Here is a 21540-nt window from a genome sequence, read left to right on the forward strand (position 1 = left end):
TGCCCTCAAAAATAATGAAGATGCCTATTGCCAGGAGAGCAAAGATAGGTCCAAAGTAAAAAGAAATACCTTGCAGATTATGCCTGCATACAAGATTCAGTCAAATTGTCCAAGGACAGGAACTAGCTGAACTAGAAAGAGCTAGTAAGTAACACTGAACATTTTCCAAGGAAGTGCCAAAATGTTGATGGCATCTGCCGCTAAAACTGGAACAACAGCAACTGGTCTGGAAGAGTAAGACAAATGAACCTTCTTTAAAAAAACACAGATGAATTCAAACCCAACCATCTCAGAGACGTGCAGATGTTGTGATGAAGTTTCTCCATATCGCATGCTTCAGCCAGGCCCTCAGGACAGCCTGATGGTTGCAGGTTTTAATGAAGATGTGAACAACCTAATGCAAATCCTAAATCTACCTGTCTAAGACAAGCTAGACTCTTCAAGCTTTAGGCAGTGCAGCCAGTCTCACTTTCAGGGGCTTATAGAAGTTAAATCATGTGCAGCAAGAGGGATTTGTGAAAGAGGGAGAAATTGTTTTATAGTAGGTGTCTGGGGTTCTTGCTAAAGAAGTGAGAGATTCATTTTGAAGCCCCTGTTGCATATGCACATGGATGGGAGAGGTCTTGCTGACCAAGCCTTGGCCTTGGCATGGTCCTGTTTTGGCATGGAAGCTTTTAGTTCATTTTGAAAACTACTTTCAAAACCTCAAGCCTGTCTGCAAAATGCAATTCTTCTTTTCCAACCAGTGATGAAACCTGACTGAGAAGTACTTTGTATAGAAAGGGACTTGGATGTTACATTGCTGACTTCTTATCCAGAACAACATTATGACATGAAAATATTGGAACCTGAGAATAAAAATAGGGTCTTCAGCTCGACAGAAACACCAGAACTAGGAGAGACATAGAAAATGTCAACCAAGTTAGTTCTGCGGCAGTTTCAAGGAAAGAGTCACAATGAACCTGAGAACAAATTGTGCAAGATGAAGAATTGCAAGCAGGTAAGTCTGTTGATCTGTGAGGACTGTCAGAATTTGAAGGAACAGTCCCATCTGCCTCCCAAGAGTGCCTGGACTACCAAGATGAGACCAAAGCACCCAAGCTAATGTCACATGTAGAAGCAGTCAGATCACAATACTGTGCAGAGAACATAAATTCTCTCAGGCATACCTAAGAGCTGGTCTGGAACAGCATAAAGTCAGAGACAGTTTACTGGCCAGAGATATCCACTGTCCTCCCAGGCCCAGTGAAACATTGTAGGGAAACGCAGGCCAAGACCAAAAAAAGGGGGGGAAGGGGATAAAGAAAATATAGAACATTCCCTCTAGCCTGGAGTGGAAAGCAAGGAGAGACCTTTTCACCACAAACCACACAAACTACCTCAAGATTTCAGACTGCTATTCAGGCTTCTGGGAAGTGAATAGACCACCAGACCCCCTTTCGGCAAACAGCAAATGCAGCAGGGAAGCCATCTGAGCTAGGGCAGCATTCCCTGGCGCATTGCTTGGGATGGCCCACGCTGGCTCACTTGCTGTGGATTTAGCACAGCTTGCCCAAGACTTGTTATCACTGAGGGGACAGCCCTCAGATGGGTAGAGTTGCAAAGGCTCAACTAACGAGTGTTGCAAGACAAAATGAGAAAGAAGGAAAAGCAAAGGAAATGGGTGGCAAGCCATCCTTGAAAGGAAATCTGTTCCCACAGGAGGTCCGGTGGCAGTCTGACACAGGGCTTGATGCCAAGGCACAGATGTATTATAATAGTATGATTGCTCCTGGCAGTGGAAGGAGTAGCAGACAAAAAGGGGGAGAGGAATGTGAGGCCATAAGCCTACTAAAACTCACAAGCTACAGACCCAGGCCACACTGGGAGAATTTCTCTATTTCCTTAGGGCAAACCATACGTGGCAAAGAAAAACCCAATCATCGAATGCATCAGTCCTTAGTCATCTTATCCAGCTGCGGCTGGGCATCTGAACCCTAGAAAGCCAAAATGCATTCAGCCCCTCTGGGCACAGGGCTGCAAGACAAATCCAGCTGATGATGAAATGTGCATTATGTGGAGCTGCAGTTGGCAAGGTGGTCACAGGCCTCTACAGCAAGGAGCTGGCTCTCTGAAATGAGCTATCTGGCACACAGGTGGGCTCTCCGGCATCAGCAGAAAAGCTTGTTCTTGTCACAGCACCTAGCACCCAGGATGGCACTCTTAAGGCTGGATTAAGCACAAACAAACAAGCTTGGAGGAAAACAGCAATTTAGGAGCTGATTGATTTAAAAAAGAAAAGGGTGCCCCAGCGGTCCTATGAAGAAAGGGAAATGCATCTTGAGGTTGGACTGCTTCACTCTTACTAGCTTCAAGGTCCTTTTGCCTCCTGAGCAAATGTACTGTGTGATTATCTGTGTGAGCTGTTTAGGGAATAACAAAAGCTGGCAAAGCTCTGGAGATTCACAGAAAACAGGGCTCCTCAGGAAGTCTGTGCTATGTTGTTTAGCTCTGGGATAACACAGAATATATTTTAATAGTTGTGAAAGAGCTAAAAAAAACCCTCTGTGGGCTGTGGGGAAGTTACAGAGTTTCAACAAGACCACCTAGTTGCTCTGATCCAAAAAGCCATTTTAGATCAGGTTGGGAGAGTCAACTGAGCAGAAGAGGACTCCAGCCAACTCTTCACGTGTGACCTTCCTCTCCTCCACAGCAAAGGCTTAGGGTTAGGGTCAGCCAAACCCAGAACAGGCGCAACTGCGTGCTGGAAACTGCTTGTTTCTGGAGCACTGCCTCTGCGTGGGCCTAGGGAACCATTCAGGGCAATGCTTTCACTAGTGATCTCAAGTACTTTTGGTTTTCAGTGTGACCAGAATTGCAATGTATAGAATAGGTGCTCACAGTCTTGAAAAATATGCTTTTTACAAGGCAAATTGTACTCCCATGTCTTGGGGTGCCCAGTTTGAGCTGCATAGTCACCACTGCTGGACCACCACAGTGGTCTGGACCACTTTTTCTCTGGGGCTGCCCAGCTCTATGTGCTATCCAAAGAAAAAATGTTTCCAGGTTGTCACACCCCTCCCTCAAGGTGGGGCTGGAGTTTGGCAGTTTTGCAAAACAGGAGGCCTGAACTACTTTATGCTCTCCCAAATTTAGATACTACAGTTGCTGATAAACACACACCTTCCTCCCCTGACTGTGGGCAAGGGCTTTAACAGCAACTGTCACTCCCCCTTCCCTTCTCAAGGCCGAATTTGTTTGCTTTTATCAGGAGAGCTTGGCCTGGATTTGGTGGAAGATGTAAGGCAGAGAGGTGCACACATTTCAGCTCACAGTCAGTCTTTCAATAACAGCATAACTCAACACCAACAGTTCCGGCTGAGGGTTCAGAATATATTCATATTTCATGGCTGTACAAATAAAGTGTTATGTATCACAGGCTGCACTAATTAAAGGCTTCAGCAGGGAAGAAGTAAACTTAGAAGAACTAATTACAGGCTCTGTGAGCAAAAGGGATCATCTCCATGTTTACTGAGGAGCTTATCGGTTTTGACCACGGGGTTTTTGTGTAATTATAAGGATGTGGAAATCTGGGAAGCCACCTGGGAGGTGATTGCACAGGGCTTGAGTCCTGTGGGAGACTATCATGGCTTCTTCAATGCTTCTCCAGGAAAGCAGCTCTGGAGGACATGCTTGCCTATGTTGCCTACAGGGAGTGCTCCCACCCACCAGTTTGTACCAATATCTGCACCAGGGATGGACAGCTTTTGCTCTGGGACCCTTTCTACTCTGTGATACCTTTTAGGGACTGTCCTTTCTGGGCTGCTGTTCTTGATCCCATTCAACTTGGGAGCTGCCCCAGTGGCACTGCTTGAATATTCTCCCACATCATTCTGCACCCTCTATCTCCTCTCATTCCTTAGAGATTCAGGGCCATGCATCAACACTTCCTCTGGCCAAGGCTGAGCACTCTTAGCCTACATCCCGGCAGCCTCTTTTGGGTGGGTGTCTTTGTGGGCATCTACCAGCCTTTTCCTTATCCAGGGGGAAGAGATGGCCCTTTCCGAACACTCTGCCACACTAATACCTGCTGCTGCGGAAGGGTCCTTTATTATTTGAGCACTCTGACTTTTTGTATGAGCCCATGGAAGAGCCAGAGTTTGTGTCAATCTCTAACACAAGAAAGGTCCGCTCCTGGGCCCTTCCCCGCCTTGCTTTACCCAAGTACTTTCAGTAGACTTTTGCTGCCATAAACTGCTTCTCTCCCAGGGCAGCAAATGGTGGCACCTGGTCATGTTTCTGTCCGGAGCATTGCATTTAGTCTTTGTAATGAGAAAATCACTGCCCTTCTCCCATGTACCCCTTACCCCCCAATTTCCACTCCTTATAATTGTCTCTGTTGTGCAACACTTCCACCATTTGCTAATACTTTCCTCTTGGTTTTACTAGTGCTCTTACAAGGCATGCAATGCACTTTTTAGTTTGACTCTGAAATAGAGTCCTCTCTCCTGGGATCTCCAAAGGCATATGTAGGGCGTTGAAGATTGTTTGAAGTGCTTCAGTCCTTGTGCCTTCCCTGCCCTGGGGCAATAAAAATACCAGCTTCTGAATCTGGGTTGCCTTTCTCTGAGAGGTTGTGCAGTCTTCATCCTTGGAGGTTTTCAAGACCAGACTTGATAAAGCCCTGAACAACCTGGTCATTGCTGACCCTTTCTTGAGCAGGAGGTTAGACAAGAGACATCCCAAGGTCTCCTACAGCCTGAATTGTCCTATGATTTCTATGAAAACCTGTGAGGAAATGATAATTTGGGAAGTTATTTCTTCATGTCTTGCCATGATGGGATACTTCTCTCCCTGCAGCTTAGCTACAACTGAATCTTCCAACTTTCCTTTGTGTCATGTGTACAGTCAAGTCCTGGTCTGCAAAGAGGCTTGTTTCTAGACTTCAGCGCCCTCCTTCCTATGCTACCAAAACTTGAGAAAGCCCAGAGAGCCTGGGACCTGGTGCAGAGGTGACCAGAGGCTGACCAGAAGACTCTCACAAACCTCCGCAGCTGCAGACTTAGGAGCTGGTTCAGATTTGGAATCAGCCTGGGGATTGGGTCCATGGTTATGTCCATTTTCATGGGCATGTTGGTAGGCAGGATAGTGCATTTGACTTTGGCCCGTCACCTTCACCAGGGTAAGGCCTGTGTTGCTGTGGCTGGCACCAGGACACTCGCCGGGATATGCAGGAGCAATGCCAGCACGAGCGCTGAGGAACCTGGCTCCTACCATATCAAGTGCTGTCATGAGAGGGGCAGAGCAGTGGCCCAGAGGGCTCTTCTAGGTTACGTGGGGAGGTGAAAAGAGACAGCAAAGCCCACTCTCCTCGGTGTGGAGAGCTCTGGGGAGTCAACGGGGTGTTTGTGTTTCAAATTCAAACATCGTATAAATCCACAGGCTGGCTATAATTCAGCCTCAAGGTTGTCTGCAATTTGCTTGAGCTCTTCAGGTGGATACACCTGGGCATGCTTCAAGAGTGCTGCTACTCACACGCATGTGTGCATACTCTTTTATTTTATTTTTTCTCTCTTTTATTTATTTTTACTCTTTTATTTACTTTTTTACTATTACTCTTTATCTATTTTATCTATTTTATCTATTATCTATTTTATCTATTACTCTTTTATTTATTTTTGGGAGGTTGTTGGCAGGGACAAGTTGCCTGCAAAAGCAATACAGGGAATAATGGTCTGCAGCCAGCTTGGCCCTGTTAAAAATATCCTGACCGGAGTTGCTACAGCAGTGGGCCATGAGGAAGCAGGACGTGTGGGCTGCCAGTTGGCAAGCCTGGCATGGTCCCTGCAAGTCTCCTAATGTTGGGCAGTGTCACCGTGCTGTCTCACACTTTGCAAAAGAGACCACAGCCCTCTCCTGGAGAGATGCGGGGTTTTGTTCAGGCACCAGCAGGGCCCACAGGAGGAACTGCAGGGAATGGCAGAGGTCTGTGCTCCGTCACCGCCACCTGCGTGGGGAAGAGAGACGGTCCCCTGAGCATCCTGCCTCCCCAGCCCTGCGGCAGCCGCTCCACAGAGTGAGCCGAGCACAGCCGGAGACCACAGCTGCAACCACCCACAGCTCCAGCCTTTCCCAGTCCTGGAGGAGTGGGCTGCAGGCAGCACGGAGCACATACTTTCAGCTTAAAATAGATTTTATCTGTGAAAGGAAAACAGATGGGGCTGGAGATGAAATGGGGCTGGGAGGCTGAGTACAGGAAGGAACAGAGGGCTGCCCTGTTACTCCTCACGCCCTGGAGCCGTGTGGGCTCCCACTTCAATGACAATGCTGGCTGCAGGGGACCAGGGCTGTGCATCGTCAGATGGAGGGGAGGAGGGTGAGCGGAGCCCAGCTCCGTCCTGCAGCTTCCCGCTTGTCACCTGTGCCAGAGGAGTGTGCAGAGTCCCGGTCTCCCTGGGTGCAAGGCTGGGAACAGCCATTGGAGGCCTTAGCCTGAAAAAGCAGAAAGAGCACCCGTCTCTCCCTGCAAACCCCAGGAGGGGAGAAGCCCCCTACCGCTTAGCTTGCAGAGAGCAAGATCCATGTAGCTATCAAAATGCTTCAGAGTCAGGGCCTGGCAGGCTCTGGCTTCCAGCTGGGATGAGGCCCTGATCTCTGCTGGAACTTGGACAGTGCCAATGGCATTGACTCGAGCCTACTTTCCTGGCTAAGTCACTGAGTGCTTTTCTACCCACCTTTCAGCCTGGCTTGGGGCTGACTCCTTGTGCAAGGACCACACCTGCTATTCAGGCTTGGGAACATGGCAAAGACGAGCCAAGTGTCTTCTGGATTTTCACTAGGAAAAAGGAAACCTGCCCCCAGCTTCCCAAAATTCAGCATGTACTAAATGGTTCAGTAGCAGTTGTAAGACGCAGTGGGCTGTATCCTGACAAAATGTTATGGCACATGCTGCTCCCCTGCTGCAGCACCTCACTGTCTTGCAACACAGCTGGCACTCTGATGGGAGTTCACAACTGTTTAAACAAAAACACCCCCAAGAACCCACCCCTGCATTGCATGCGCACTGGCTATGGGGAAAAGACTTCTCCCAGTACAGTTCTGATTGCACAGACAGAGCATCAGCGTGCACCAACTGCAAAAACAACAATAAATTTTTTTTTACTGTATTTGGGAGGAGCTGGGGATGTGTTTACCAACAGCATAGTGCATTTGTGCCTGTGATGTATCAAGGCACAATTATCATATGGTCAACAGTTTTTAGATTTCCACTTGGGCCTGTCAGAACAAGGGACCTGTTTCCCATTAAATTAGAAAAAGGTGCAGTTCCTGAATGTTTTAAAGGGGATTAAACATCCACAGTCCTTGAGACAGCTTTCAAAATTTCATTCCTCAATTATGTGTTTTAGTTTGGAAGAAAAAAAAAAACAAAAACCCTTCTTTCCAGCTGCGTAGAGCAATTTCTGAAATCCTCTCCAATACCCATGATTAATATAGCCAGCACGAGCTTAACAACTTCATTTTAGTCAGCTTGGTTCATTCGGTGGTGAGCAACAGGAATTTCTTGGTGGCTCTGGAGCTTATTTATCCAGGAGGTAGGTCTCGGCAATGATGAGAGTCCCAGCCTGGCCTCCAGGCCTAGCCATGGTAGGGCTGTGTGGTAAGGCTCCAAGGAGTCCTCTGGTCTCAACTTGTTTTCTGCTGCACACCGGGAGAACAAAGATTGCAACCCAAAGGGATAAATGCATCTTTGGGAAAGCTAGAGAGAACATTTTTTGCAAAAGGGAGGAAAGTTGAAGTGGAGGCCATGGAAAAGCTCCACTGGGAGCCCCAGGCATGTCCCAAGGTCATCAATAAGCCTGCCAAATCTGGGCAGTGCTGGGCAAATGTTGCAGCAGATGAGGAGAGAGTCCATGTGAGAGCCTTGCAAATCCTCCAGCTCTTTTCAGCCCACTTGCCTTGAGAATGTCTTCAGGCTGGGTTAGCCAGACCTGAACCCCCACCTCCATGAGATGCAGTTTGGGAGGAGATGTGCACAAGGTTGCTGAATATCTGCAAGCTCAAACAACAGAGTGGCTTCCCATAGCTCTGGCTGGAACCTGATCAGGGCTGTTTGGTTTTCTCTATGCTGATTGATGATGGTTTCTAATATGTTAATATACTTTTCCTATTTTATTGGACGGTTGATGCTTAGCATGTGGTTGGTTAAATGGCTCTGTGTTCAGCGGTATAACAAATTGTCTTGGCCAGGTTTATCTGTTGGGCTTCATTAGGGACCTCTGTTGTGCCAGATTCTGGGGGTGCTGAAAATGAGACTTGAATTGAATTATTCCTTGTGGGTTGCAGGCTAATTCTTCTTTCATCTAAAGCCTTTTCATATTTGACCTCTTTCCCCCTTATCTGTGACGGGTAATTTGATTTGCACTGTTATTTCAAAACAATTCCTTTTGGTTCCCTTTATGAGTCGAGAAAGACAGGACTTAAGTATTTAAGTATCGCAGGCTGCTTCCAGGCTTTGTGCTGAAGGGGCTTTGGGCGGGGGGGAGAAGGGTTGGGGGAGTGGGAGTGGAAGAGCAATCCAACCAAAGCAGTAAAGTATCTGCAGATTTCATTAGGATTCCTCCTAAGTGCATCTCAGATTCACTCTAAGAGAGCTGGCACAGAGATGCTATGGATCACGCTACGGTCTGTCAGAGCCCTTGTTCCTAAGGATCCCGGCTCAAAGCGCTGGTGCTGCTGGTCTATTTAGCAATTTATTCCTGGTGTGGTGCCATAAAACTCCTCTAGTTAAACTGTGCTGGCATTTGTTTCTGGAGGGAGGAAAAATAACACACAAACACGCAACTTCATGGCTCCCAACCTCCCACTAGTCTAAAAACACAGAGACATGATTTTTGTCTTGAGGTCCAGGGTAGCAAGTTTCCTGAGTTCATTAGCAGGGCAGCCAGCAGGTAGCCTGCACAGCCCTCTCTGAAAAGGAGCTGGCCTTGCTGGCCAGGCTATCAAGTGGATCTTGGCATGTGCTGAGGGGCCTGAGAAGAGATCAAAAAAATCCCACACTGAAACGTGAAGGCCCAACCCATTGGGGTGAAGGTGCTGGAAAGAAGTCCCCAAGAGCCAATGACTGACCTCCCAATAACAGGCAGGTCTCCTGCCCAAAAATTTTCCAGTTTACAGTAATTGCAAGAAAAAATTGCAAGCTGTGAGTCACCTGCAGAAGGAGGGGTGAAGATCAATATTATTTTTCCTGCAGTGTTGAGCCTCGTCCACCAGAACATAGTCAAACTGCCTCTAGGCTTGGGCAAACTGCAGAAGTGCCAGAGAGGGCTGTCCTTGAAGGAACCGTGGCATCTCTGGAGATGCTCAGGAAAGGGAGAGTATTTTTACTCTTCTCCAAGAAGGCCCCTTCTTCCTTGTCCCACTGCAGGACAGGTTTCCGCTTTTGCCTTTCCCTGGCTGAAAGAGAATTAGGTTTTGCTTGTCTCTCTCTTAGCTTTGGGACCTTGGGGAACTGGAGTTTCATGGCAGAGCAGCTCAAACAAATGCCAAATGGAGGAAATTAAAAATCCCTGCAAAAATGTTCTGAAAAATGCACTGGCTTAAAATCTTCAATGGTTGTTCTGAAAGCAAATAAAAAGCTTCTTGAGAAACTTAAAAATGATCTTCCAGTTTCTTTCCTGGGTGAAATCAAAAATGCTAGCCCAAATTAACACTCTGTATTTGTTTACTTGTTTGCTGAAAAAGAAATCACTTGTCAGTAGAATGGGAAAATATACAGAGATTGTCACTAAAAACATCCATTGATTTGAGCAGCCTTGCACTTGCCCTGCTGGGTAGTTTGTGAGAGCCAGCTTCGAGTTCACGTGCTTTTTGAATTTTTAGTTAATTTTTTTTTTTTCCAGACAACTTGGATTTCACTTGGAACCTGTCTGGCAGGATTTGGCTCCTGGTCTGTTTGGAACCAGGATGCATGGAGATTAATGACGTGGAAAATGAGGAACACCACTGACTGTAAAACTCCTCTGAAATTGTGGGAAAAGGCAGCTTAGAGCCAGCCCTTGGTGAGGAGGTGTGCAGCTTGCTCTGGGATGGTGTTTGGAGAGGCAAAGACTCCTCCAGCTCTTTGGGGGGAACAGCTTCATATTTAACAAGAGCGTCTTTAAAAGCCTCTCTCTCTCGCAAAGGATTTGGAGCACAGCAAGTCCTTTCCTTCCCCTCCTAAATGGTGTGATCCAGGTGTCTGCACTACACCAGGGAATTGGCCATAAGCTCTGGTCTTTGATTTCCTCTCTTACTTTGGACAGGGCATGTCCCTGCCCTGTGCCTCAGTTTCCCTGCCTGCAAAATGGCAACCTTCCCCATGTGTTGTGAGGAGCTGTAATAGCAGCTACAGAGCATGTGCCAGTGCTGGGAAGGGGATGCCACAAGCAGTCCTTTATCACCTCCCGAGAGTTTTCCATTGGTTCAAGTGCAACATTGACTGTCAGGATTGATCTCCAGATCTGCAGAGACTGCAGGTGTGCTGCATCTCTTTGGGGCACTGAAAATCTCTCAAGCTCCAGTCCAGTGTCTCTTGCTCACGCATTCAAGGTTGAACTGATTTGAGATTAAGGTCCCCCTCCAAGTTCAAACTGACAGGAGGAGTTGGGTCATTTGGGGCTCTCCAACAGGGGGACGGAGCAGGGCATAGACATGGTCCAGAAACATCTTCTCAGCTGGGATCCAGGCGTGCTGGTGGTGGACATTCCTCCCATGTGAAGGGCTCTCTCTTGATTGTCTCCATCAGGTTGCCTGGCCATGTGAGCTGGTAGGGCAGAGCCAGCACTTCCCTGCTGGGCGATTTCAAGGTAGTCTCTGGGCCCCGTCTGCTCCTCTGGCTCCTGGTTTGGGTTGTCAGCAGGGCCATCATGTTGGTTAGAGCCCCTCGGCAGCAAACAAAAATAAGCAAGTAAAGCAAGCTGTGTCCCTGTCACAGAAAACAACACAAATATGTGTCTCAGACTCACTGGAGTTGTTCCTCTCATTTAACTGTGATGATAGGAAAGAATTAGCAGGCAGGGTGGGAAAATACCAACCAGTAAGGATTTCTGGAACACTGGCCATGGGAAACCACTGCCTTATGAAACTAGTACCACTGGCAGTGGTGCCAGCCTTGCTTTTCCTTCAGAGTTAAAAGGGGAAGACCACTGAAATTCAGGTTCAAAAATCTGTTTGTGTTCAGAAAACAGGCTCTTAAATGGGAAAGTCCTCTGAGTGAAGTGTGCATCCCTCCACCAGGCAGAGCTGGGTAATATGGAAGCTATTTGCTCTACATGTTGACAATAACTTCATTAGGACTAAAAGCTTCAAAGCAGACTCATATCTAATTTCCCAGTAAACAGCACACTCTCTATTACACATCTGTGTGCAAATGGCTATAACTCTCCTGTGCCCAAGACTTATTAGCGTCATGCAGGCATTTTTATTTCCTGATTTCAAGAAATGTCTTGGGGGATGGGTCATGCTTACTGGCCTTGCTGACCCAAACCTGCCATCATTTGTTACCAGCCAGAGAGAGAGAGGCATGAGGAAGGAAATATATTTTACTTTCAGCTGCTATTTTTGCTGTCATAAAGCATGGGAAGGGGGTATAATTAATTCTGAGCTAATGAGTTAATTCTGAGGTGGGAGAGGAAACCCAGTAAGAAGAATTGAAATTTTCTGTGAGCCCCTGAACTCTATGGAATAGAACTGGAAGGGGCTGTGTGGGGTTATCTGGACCACCCCAGCACCCCTGGGGCAGAATGGGTGCTACCCTGGACTCGTGGCCTTGCATTCCTTCCTGTGCGTGCAGGGGTTTCACCATCTCCGGGTTATCAATTGCCTTCTTTGACAAACAGTAACTCCCAGTTATAAAATCGGATGACCCATCAAAAGGACCCAGGAGACCCCTAGCCAGTGGGATGGCATGTTCCTGTATGGGATGTGCCCCGAATTAGCATCCTAAAGCCTGCAGCCAGGAGGAGCAATGTTTCTGGCGTGGACAATTGCTTCTCCAGAAAATTGCAATATGTAGAGAAATGTATTTGTAAAAGAAGCAAGATTAAGGTAGCTATAGCAAAGCTGGGGGAAAATGCAGGGTTTGGGTGCAGGCTGAGAGGAAAGGGTTATTTTTACCTGTTTGGTTTTGCCTTCCTCCTACAAGATGGTTTAAACAAGACTGCAGAGCAAGCCATCTGAGATGGGGTTCAGGGAGTGCCTGTGCCACAGCTCTGCCCCTGCCTTTGCAGAGGTCTCGCAACACTCAGCTTCTCAAAGGCATTTTGTCACTCTGCCCTCAAGGGTTTTAGTGCTTGTTGTCTGCCCTGGGAGGCTGCATGCCTCTGAGGTCTCACTCTCCCCGTGTTTCAGTCCCGTAACCCAGTGAAGAAATAAGAAATTCATTCCTCTCCTCTCTCATCCTAGAGACACATACAGCTCCTAGTATGAGCAGTGTTGGCAGCAGCAGGCAGTAATTCCAGAGCTGGTGCAGAACAAATAATTTTTAGTCTTTCTATGGCAGTTCCATTTCTCCAAGGTTTCTCTCCCTCCTGACACATGGAACAGAGGCTGTTTGCCATCCTTTCTGTGGTATTAATGTGGCAACTTTTCCCTGGGAGGAGAGACAGGTACTTGATGACAGGTATCCCTGTAAATCTCCAGTGTATGTTTTTCAACAACCTGTCTCAAACTGGGTTGGTGGGAGTAAGTATTAGATCAATCAGCATGGTAGAGGCTGAGAAACCAGTGATTTAAGAGGTCAGGGCATGTCCCTTTCTGATCATGACCCTGTAAAAGCAGGCCATGTTTGTGGTCGGGGAGGACAGAGAGGACCTTTTGAAGTCCAAACCAGCCGTCTCTCCTTTTCAAGCCATTAAGCCAGAGCTGAACTTGATTGAATTAGCATTCCCCAGCTTTACACAGGGGGTGGACGCAGGCTGCAGCATTGCTCGGCGTGACACAGAGACTGTCTGCAGAAAGCAGCAGTGTGGAGCATCTCTACCCTTTGCAGATAACACCTAATGGGGCAGTTGCAGGCTTTGCTCCTTTGACTATTTTCTTGAAACCAATTCAAATAAACAGTGAAGAAATGAGTGAGAAGGGAAGATGAGGATGAATGAATACTTAGATGGGGAAAAGTGGAAATCACCTGGAAAGAAAAAAGAAAAGTGTGTGTGTGTGTGTGTGTGTGTGTGTGTGTGTGTGTGTGCACGTGTACATTTCTATATAAAAATATGTACAAAAACCTGACCCAGCCCTGAACTTTTCTGGCGGGGAAGTGAATTTCATGAGGAAATATAGTACAGCCTGCAATTCCTCATTATATCAGTGGGAGCAACGTTACTGGGGCCAGTAAATCTGCCAGATGGCAAGGCAGGGATTAGGTGGGAAGGTGGGACCTGCAGGAGGGTATTGTGCCTCCCCTCCTCCAACTCCTGCTCCACCCCCCTTCTTCGTTAAGGAATGTTAATCATCCCAGTTCCCAAAGTGCTCAAGGATGTTTGTTTATAATAAAATCTTTACAGTGCTGAGAGGTTTTTTTTTTTACTCTTTCCCTTGCAAGATGGTTGCATGCAGGGCTTTGGAGGGATGGGAGCTTAAAGCAACCATCCCATAGGCATTCATAGGGTCTCTCCAACCTCAGGAAACTTGGTGTCCACCTCTTAGTTCTGCCACAGACCCCTGCCATGATCATGGGGAATAAAATTTGTGCCATCATCAGGCCATGGTTCTCCATTCATTAATACTGGATCTGCGTGTTATGGCATCACCTGGCAGTGTAAGTGCAATTGGGGGTCAGAGAAATGTGGGAAACATTGCTTGACATTACTTTGAGCTTCCTGCAGACCACAGGAAGTCAAGCAGAGCTCTGGTTTGAATTTGCTCATCCAGCAACTTTTGCCTGCCTTCCAACAGGCCGTGAGACTTAGGCGGTCTTACTGGGGACCCATCTGTGTCCTGGAAGCTGGCATTGCTTGGGGTCTCTGGTGGAATAAGGTGTGAACCTTGCTGAGGAGTTCCCCTTACTGGGGCAGCCATAGGTGCTTGTGACTTCTCTGGTGTCTAATACACACTGGGTTCAAGCTGTAGCCAGCGCCCTTCTATGTGTGCTAAGACAGCCCATCTACCTGCTGGAGTATTTTTCAAGAAACGTAAAGAAATTTAAACTTTCCGAGATCGCTGCCCTCCATTATGTTTGTCAGTAAACAAGGAATGGGCTCAAAAGTTATCTGGAGGGCAGGGGGCAGGAAACAACCAGACAGATATATGCCTTGTAATCCCATAAGCCTCATTTGCTTAAGCAACAAGACCAAGACTCTAGGTTAAGTTTGGTCCCAGCTGGGTGTTGGCTGCCCTGTGCTTTGCAATACTGACACATCAAGGAAAAGCATTTTCAACAAATGCATCAATAAACAGAGAAAATAAAGGATTTAAAAATCAACTGACTGGCAAAGAACCCAGCTGGCTCCTTTATCCCTGGGTTTGTTTATTTTCCATGGTTATTGAAGCTGTCCTCGCTGCTCTGTCATTCCAGGAAAAACTTCAGCGCGGAGTCCTCCTTCCCCAGCTTTCTTGCTGGTTTCTCTTCAGCCTCTGTTTTCCTGTTCTCCCTCACTGGCTCTGTGTCGCTGTGCAAGTGGTGCAGGACGGGCAGTTTCTGTGGAGCACGGGGAGAGAAGAAGGAAAAAGTGCTTCCCCAAGGATTCACTGTGATTTCTTGCAAGTGTTTACAGGATTAATACTGGCAAAAAATCAAACACACGAGCGCCGTGCCAAGATATGACATCACAGGGCTAACAGACTCCAGAGCTACTTGGACAGATCTGGAAGAGATAAAAGGAGTAACCGTCTGATTAGACCAGAGTCCTAGCCAATCACCTTGAGAAGATATATAGAGTATTTTGTGGCAGGGAAGTAAATACTGTAGTCTGCAAAGACACTGCTTTGAGCTACTACAACCAAGCAGAAGGGCTGGCACTCTTCAGAGCCTCTTGAAATTCAGTACAGGATAGATGCACTGGTGACTCAAGGGATACACACACACACACACACACACACACACACAAGTAAAATATTGGCCTATTTGCCAGAGATAAAGTCAAGCACCCTATTGCCGAGCTGGGCCTGTAGACCTCTTTGCTTTCTGGCATGACTGTTGACATGGAGCAACTTTCCTCCATAGGAGGAGGGAAAGGTTTGCATGCAAAAGCTAATGCATGAAATACCACTTTCCTTATTAGCTTTCCCGGGGGGCTGCCAGTGATTCTTCAAAGCTTTTATTAGGAAGGAGAGTATGTTGGGAGAGAGAAACAGGCACAGGGATGCGCAAACACAGTACTTTCTGGCATCCTGAAGCAAAGTTTGTTTCTTGCAAAAATACCCTGAAGTAAGGAGTTTCACAAGTTCACTGCACTGCCTCTGTCTCCAGCTAGTGTTGTCTTTGCTTCTGCTGTGTTGGTGGTGCCAGCATGTTGCTCCTATGAGAACCACTCCCACATTTTGCAGTGGCACAGAAAAATACTGTATTAATTGGATAGCTCCCTTCCCTAATTCATTTTTGCAACTGAGTTATTTAACTTGTTCCTTATCTTAATAGCACAGCGCATTAATGATTGCTTTATTATGGGCTGGGGATTCTCAGGCATATCAAGTCAGTAAAGCATAACTTCCCACTAAGAGCAACAGAAATATTGTTTATGTCAATGAACTGGCACTGAGTAAATTGCCTATATATATTACAGATCTCCTGCACTGATCCCCACTGCCCCCAGCATTTCCAAGTGATTTGTGCTTTGCAATCCAAGAAGGAATGCTTGGACTGACTTGGACACACTGAGATATATACTAAATTCTTTTGGAAAAAAAATATGCAAAAGTAATTTGCTTTGGAAATAGAATAGAATGAAGCAAAGAATTGGTTTAAATGTGATGAAATTGAGTACCTAAACTCTTTTTTTTTTTTTTTTTTTGAGGGACAAAGACTCTTTTCCTTCTGCAGGCTGGTTTCTCACTTCACAGCTCTCGGCACTGACAAACTCCTTTCCTTGTGAGCATGCCAGTCTACCAGGATGGCTGATCAGTGCTTGCCTGTGTATAGCAGCCTATCCATCCTATTGTGAGATCACTGGTAGGAAACATCAGAGCAGATTTTTTTTCCCCCTAAAGCAGTTCTTCAAGCTTGCTCTCCATTGAGCTAAACAGCAGACCTTGTTTGTAAGGTCTCTGGGGCAGGGTCCATATTTTGTTTGTGGAGAGAGACAGAGTACCCCAAGGGCTTCCAAACTGAATAAGCATTCAATAAGCATCTCTTTTTATGATGCTAACAAGAAAAGTAGAAGAAGCCCAAAAGCCCAAGCAGTGCCTAGGCAAATACATGCTGTGAGGCTTTGCTTGGACATTTGGGCTTCTTCCCCTTTTCTTGTTAGCATCATAAAAAGAGACAATCGAACTAACTGCAAACAAAAGGTCTGTATTAGCTAAAGCAAACTTCCACATGGAGAAAAGTGGAAGAATGGGCTGAACTCTTATTTCCAGTTGGCTTCATTATTTCTTGTTATGATGCTAACAAGGAAAGGAGAAGTTCAAATGCACAAGATGTCCCTAGGCAAATAAATGTTATGAGGCTTTTCTTGCTGAATCACACAGCAAGAGGAGTGGTTACCCACACCTTACACAGCCTTGCAGCTTTGTACTGTGTCTGCTGAGGAAACACAGAGACTTTCTGGGATCCTGGTGAAGCAAGTGTTGAATGCAGCAAGCTAATAAAAATGTATATTATAATCAGTGCATTCTTCCGGGAAATGTCCAGTCATCCATGATACGTTTGCAGCCCTGATTTTCAGAGCCTGTAACTACTGAATAAGGTACATTTCAGCACAGGTTTCATCATCTAGCTTTGTTTACCAGTATCCTGGCTGGGAAAGACACAGTCCCTCAAAGATAACTCCAGAGCATTGCTGCTGATCGAAGGAAGGCCTGCAATGTGCAATAGTTCTTCAAGCTGGGCTTGTGGGTTAGGTTTGAATTTTTTTATTGCCAATGAAGATTTATTACAATAGCACCTCAGCTGGAAGCATGACCTGACTGCTTGGTCCAGACCAGGAGCACGAAGGGAGACAAGTCCTTCTCCAAAGGGTTTGTCATCTAAGGAAGAAGAAGAGGAGAAACACATGGGAACATAAAATTTGCCCTCCTTATTTTGCAGGTGGGGAGCTAGTGCAGAGAAGTATGAAGAGTAGGATGTGTTTCACCTCAATTATAGCTGCATATTCATTAATCTCAGCTTGTCTTCCAGGTTCCCTCTTGAGTCAACGAGAGCAAACTGGCCCTCAGGAGTGCAATTTATCATGTTTATCTTGGGCCTGGATTGTGACAAAACCTCTCTTCATTGACTACAGGAGAACTGGCTTAGATATGTCTCCACGCTCAGAGGAGTGAGCAGACGCATGGACCAAATCCACTTGGAGCTGTGGGATGCCACCTAAAACATGTCATGAGAAGCCTCTTCCACATCATGCTTCTGTTCTTCCTGTCTCAACAATTTCCTGCTTTGCTGTGTTTGCAGAGAGTCTGCCTGTCTTACTCTTGCTTCTACCCAGAGCCCAGGGGTTCCCTTGGCAAAGGGGCATTCAGACAAGCCCAGCCCCAGGAACATCATGGTGCAAAGCTAAACTGAACTATGTTACATTGTGAATATAGCATGATATAGCTTATAGAGCATAGATAAAACATGTACATCCTGACATGCAAAGAGAGTGTTAGTAGAGACCGGGTTAGATGATATAGGCTGCTGGCACAGCATGATCATTGGTGCCTTTCATCACATTTTTGCAGCTTCAACAGCATTAAGTGTTGCAAGAGATTTCAAATAGCCTAAGGGAACACACTGTCTTATGTATACTTGGTGTCAGCAAGGGTGTGGTTGGGTGGAAAGGCTGGAACTCAGACACTCTGCTGAAATTGTGGGCTTCTACATCCCATAATGCTTCAAAGTACAACCACTGCAGAAGTTGATAGGTGATTCAAATGCTAAAGAAGTGCTGTACAAAGCAGGACATTGTCTTCCAGTTCAGAGCATGAGACTATGCTACCTTTGTACAATTCAGTACCTCATACATACCAGTGTCACCTTCTTCCCTAGCATACTTGTGGTTAGGAGTCTAACCTGACTCAACAGTGACCCAAGAAAACATTGCTGTACGTTCTCTGGTAACCCAAACCAGTTACTGGGAAATGACTGTCTGGAGTTGGACCTAATACTGTCTCATCAGCACTCTGTCCCACAGCTGCAATAGCAAGGAGGAAAACCAAGAAAGGACAGGAAAAGGGAGAGCAGAGCAGGAGCATATCGCGTCTCTGAAAACACGAAGAGTTTCTCCTCTTTGCCTGACCCTCTGCTGTCACAGCCTCCCTGCTGAAAGGACATATTGCAGTGTGTGTGACTGTGCTCTGAGAGGGGTCAACAGCTTTTCATCCCAGTTCCACCATGCTGCCCACTGTCTCAGCACAGTCCCACAGTTCCTCTTAGTGGTCATGGTCTAGGAGTACATCCAACTAACAGTTGTGTGAGATGGGAGAGGCCACATCTCTGGTGTGGGGAAGAGCTGCACAGAGTCAGTGTACTTCTCTTGACATTACTGAGACCTGCTAGTGAGACAAAAGTTGGGCTGATGGGACATGTGGTCATAGGTGACAGCCTCCGACCCACAAGTGTCTGCGCTATGTGGACGCCATTGAATAGCACTGAATGAGGGTGAGCCAACGGACTGGGAGCAGTGTACATGGCCTCCCATAACAACTAGAGTAACTCTTTCTCTGATGTGGCAATTGGGAAGGCTCAACTGGGCCTTCTGCAGAGGTTGCACTTTTTTTTGGGGGGGGGGGGCATCCTGAAGGGTTTTGCAGGTGGTTTGGTCACAGGGAGAATCCCTTTACAGACATCTTTATGGGAATTTACAAGTGATCTGCTTTCTGCTCATTTGCATTAATGAATTCGTGGGACGATATAGGCTGTGCAGATCTGAGTGGCCAGATTTGGCCATGCTGGGGTCAGCATCAGTTTCTGCCTCTGCCCAAGTGGCTGGCTTGCCTCATGAGATTTCTTACTCCTCAGCGCCCCAGACAAACCTCATCTCTTGGGTGGCAAAGCAAGAGAGACATTGAAGGGAGATGAAGCAGTGTGTGCTGGGACAGGAGGTGCTGTCATGTGGCATGACTCAGAAAACAAGAAGGGGAACCCAGCGTCACAACTCCCATGACTTTTTCCAATGGAAAGCTCTGCCAGATGGATGTCTTCCCTTCATGTGGAAAACTCTGATTTTGGTAAAACTCTATTTTCCAATATGGAAATGGTTTGTTTCACCCTTAAAAGACTTCCTTTATTTAGTGCTTCAGTCTTTCACAGGTCACCAGGCAAAATCATTTGTAGAGTCTCGCTCATAAGGAGGCTAGGTAAAGGGATCCCAAATGAGAATCAAGGTTTCATCCTTTCCCAGTGTTGTGGCTGGTTCCTCTTGCCTGAAGGAGCATTTCCTTCCATGTGGCAGTTTCTCTGCCTCTGTGGCCCTCCAGAAACCATGAGTCTTGCCAAAATAACTTGGTTATCTTCACAAAATGCCTGCCACAGTCTTGCAGTGCAGGAACGCCTGCTTGCATGTAACCAATGTTTTGCAAACTCTTGAGAGCAGGGCCGAGCCATGGCAATATCACATAGATTTTGAATTAGGAAGCCTTTAACTCCTTCTCACACCATCTGTGTTACCCTGTCTTCACATTTTCTAGCTGTTTCCACAACTCTCCAGCCTGTGGTTTGGTTAATCTTCTCTCTTCAAAGGTTGAACCCCAAGTGTTTTCCCAAGTACAACCTGCATTATTGTCATGTTCAAGATGAAAAGCCGGCATTATGAGACCCCTTTCTGGAAAGCAAGCTTGACAGCCCATGAAGCTCCTCCACATTGAAGAATGCTTCAGCAGCATGCTGGTATTAAATCTCCTCATCCAGATGCTGCAAACTGTCAGCGTGGTGGATGAGCATATCATGCTCCACAGTTAGCCTGAGCTTAGCCTGTTTGGAGGCGTATCCTGAAAAAGATCCAAGCACAGAGCTCCCCAACCCACTGGTGTCCACATTTCCTAGGAGGACATGCTGGAGGAAATCTTCTCCACAACTAGTTACCTTCCACCCCCCTCTAGTGGTTATGGAGCCAGTTGGGTCTGTGTCAGTGTCGGGGAGGCAGAGAATTGCACAGCACTGCAGTGTAATGTCTTGTTATTGCCTTGTTTCATCCTCAGTGCTGGGTGAATGCCACAAGCTGGGTTTCTGCTCAGGTCTGAGAGGAATGCATGCACATGCAGTGCATCCCCAGCGTTGCCAAGCTGCAGTTTGATTTGTGACCTAGTGTGAGGGAGACATGCAGTCCCACCCTGAAGCTTCCTTTCTTGCTTCGTTAAAAAAACAGGCAAACAAACAAACAAACAAACCCTTAATTAAAGGTTTAATTAATTAATTAAGCTAAAGAAATGAAATTGTAATTGGCTACTATGCCTTAAACCTGTCCCCCCCCCCCCAATCTCTGCCTCTGTCTCAGGCCTATAAGATTATGGGGGTTTGGCTTTATTTTTGGGCTGAACCAATTCAAACATGTGTCTGAAAGATTGGAGAAGAAAGATGTTGTTAATCCAATGTTCTGGCTTCAGTTTCTGATGCTGTCAGCTTTTCAGTGAGTTAAAAATGAGTAGATGAGAATGGAGCCTTCTATGCTGGGATAGGATAATAAATATCAGGCAAGTACCCCCCCCCCCCATAGTTTCTCCTCTGTTGCCCTGAGAGATGTTCTGGAGTTGGTGGTAATCACTGCTAAGCAAACATCTGTGTGTGTGAGTGTGTTTGTGTGTGTGTGTGTCTTCTTCTTGCTAAACATTGCACGAACAGAGGGGAGGGAGCTCTTTATAATGAAGCAGCTGAGTGGGCTGTCTGAGGCTTAACACGGGGTCTATGACTTTATTTTTCCATTGGTGACTCTGCCAGAATCTTCAGATCTGGCTTTCATGCAACATTTTCTGTTAGTCCAGCCCAAGGTGAGACTCTTTACATTGCATACTTCAGCTGGGGTTTAAACCTCTACCGAGGTGGTATAGGACTCATTTAATTCTCTGTGAGAGAGGAGGGAGTAAGAAACAAGGCCGAGTGACTCGCCGTTCATCATCCTACCTTGAACCACTGGGATCTCAGTGTCCCTGGGAATCGGATGCCTGAAGAGAGAATTCATAGTGCTGCACTAAGCAGTGGTGGGATAAGACCGAAGGAGCCCTGTTTGCAAGTTGCACAGGTGCCTGCATGTTTCAGCTGCTGATACACGTTTTCTAAAGTCCCTATAATCTTTCCTTTCCTAAGCAGCCTGGTAGCAAGCAATTAATGTGGACACCACTTGCATGACTCTCCAGGCAAGGCTTTTTCTATTTCAGTTTTCAGAGACCTCCTTCCTATGGGCTCCAGCATTTCAGTCAGGGTTGACTTTGAAAGCTAAGCAGGACCCCAACCCAGTG

This window comes from Apteryx mantelli, chromosome 6 (genome assembly GCF_036417845.1).
Source record: "Apteryx mantelli isolate bAptMan1 chromosome 6, bAptMan1.hap1, whole genome shotgun sequence".
Lineage (NCBI taxonomy): Eukaryota > Metazoa > Chordata > Aves > Apterygiformes > Apterygidae > Apteryx > Apteryx mantelli.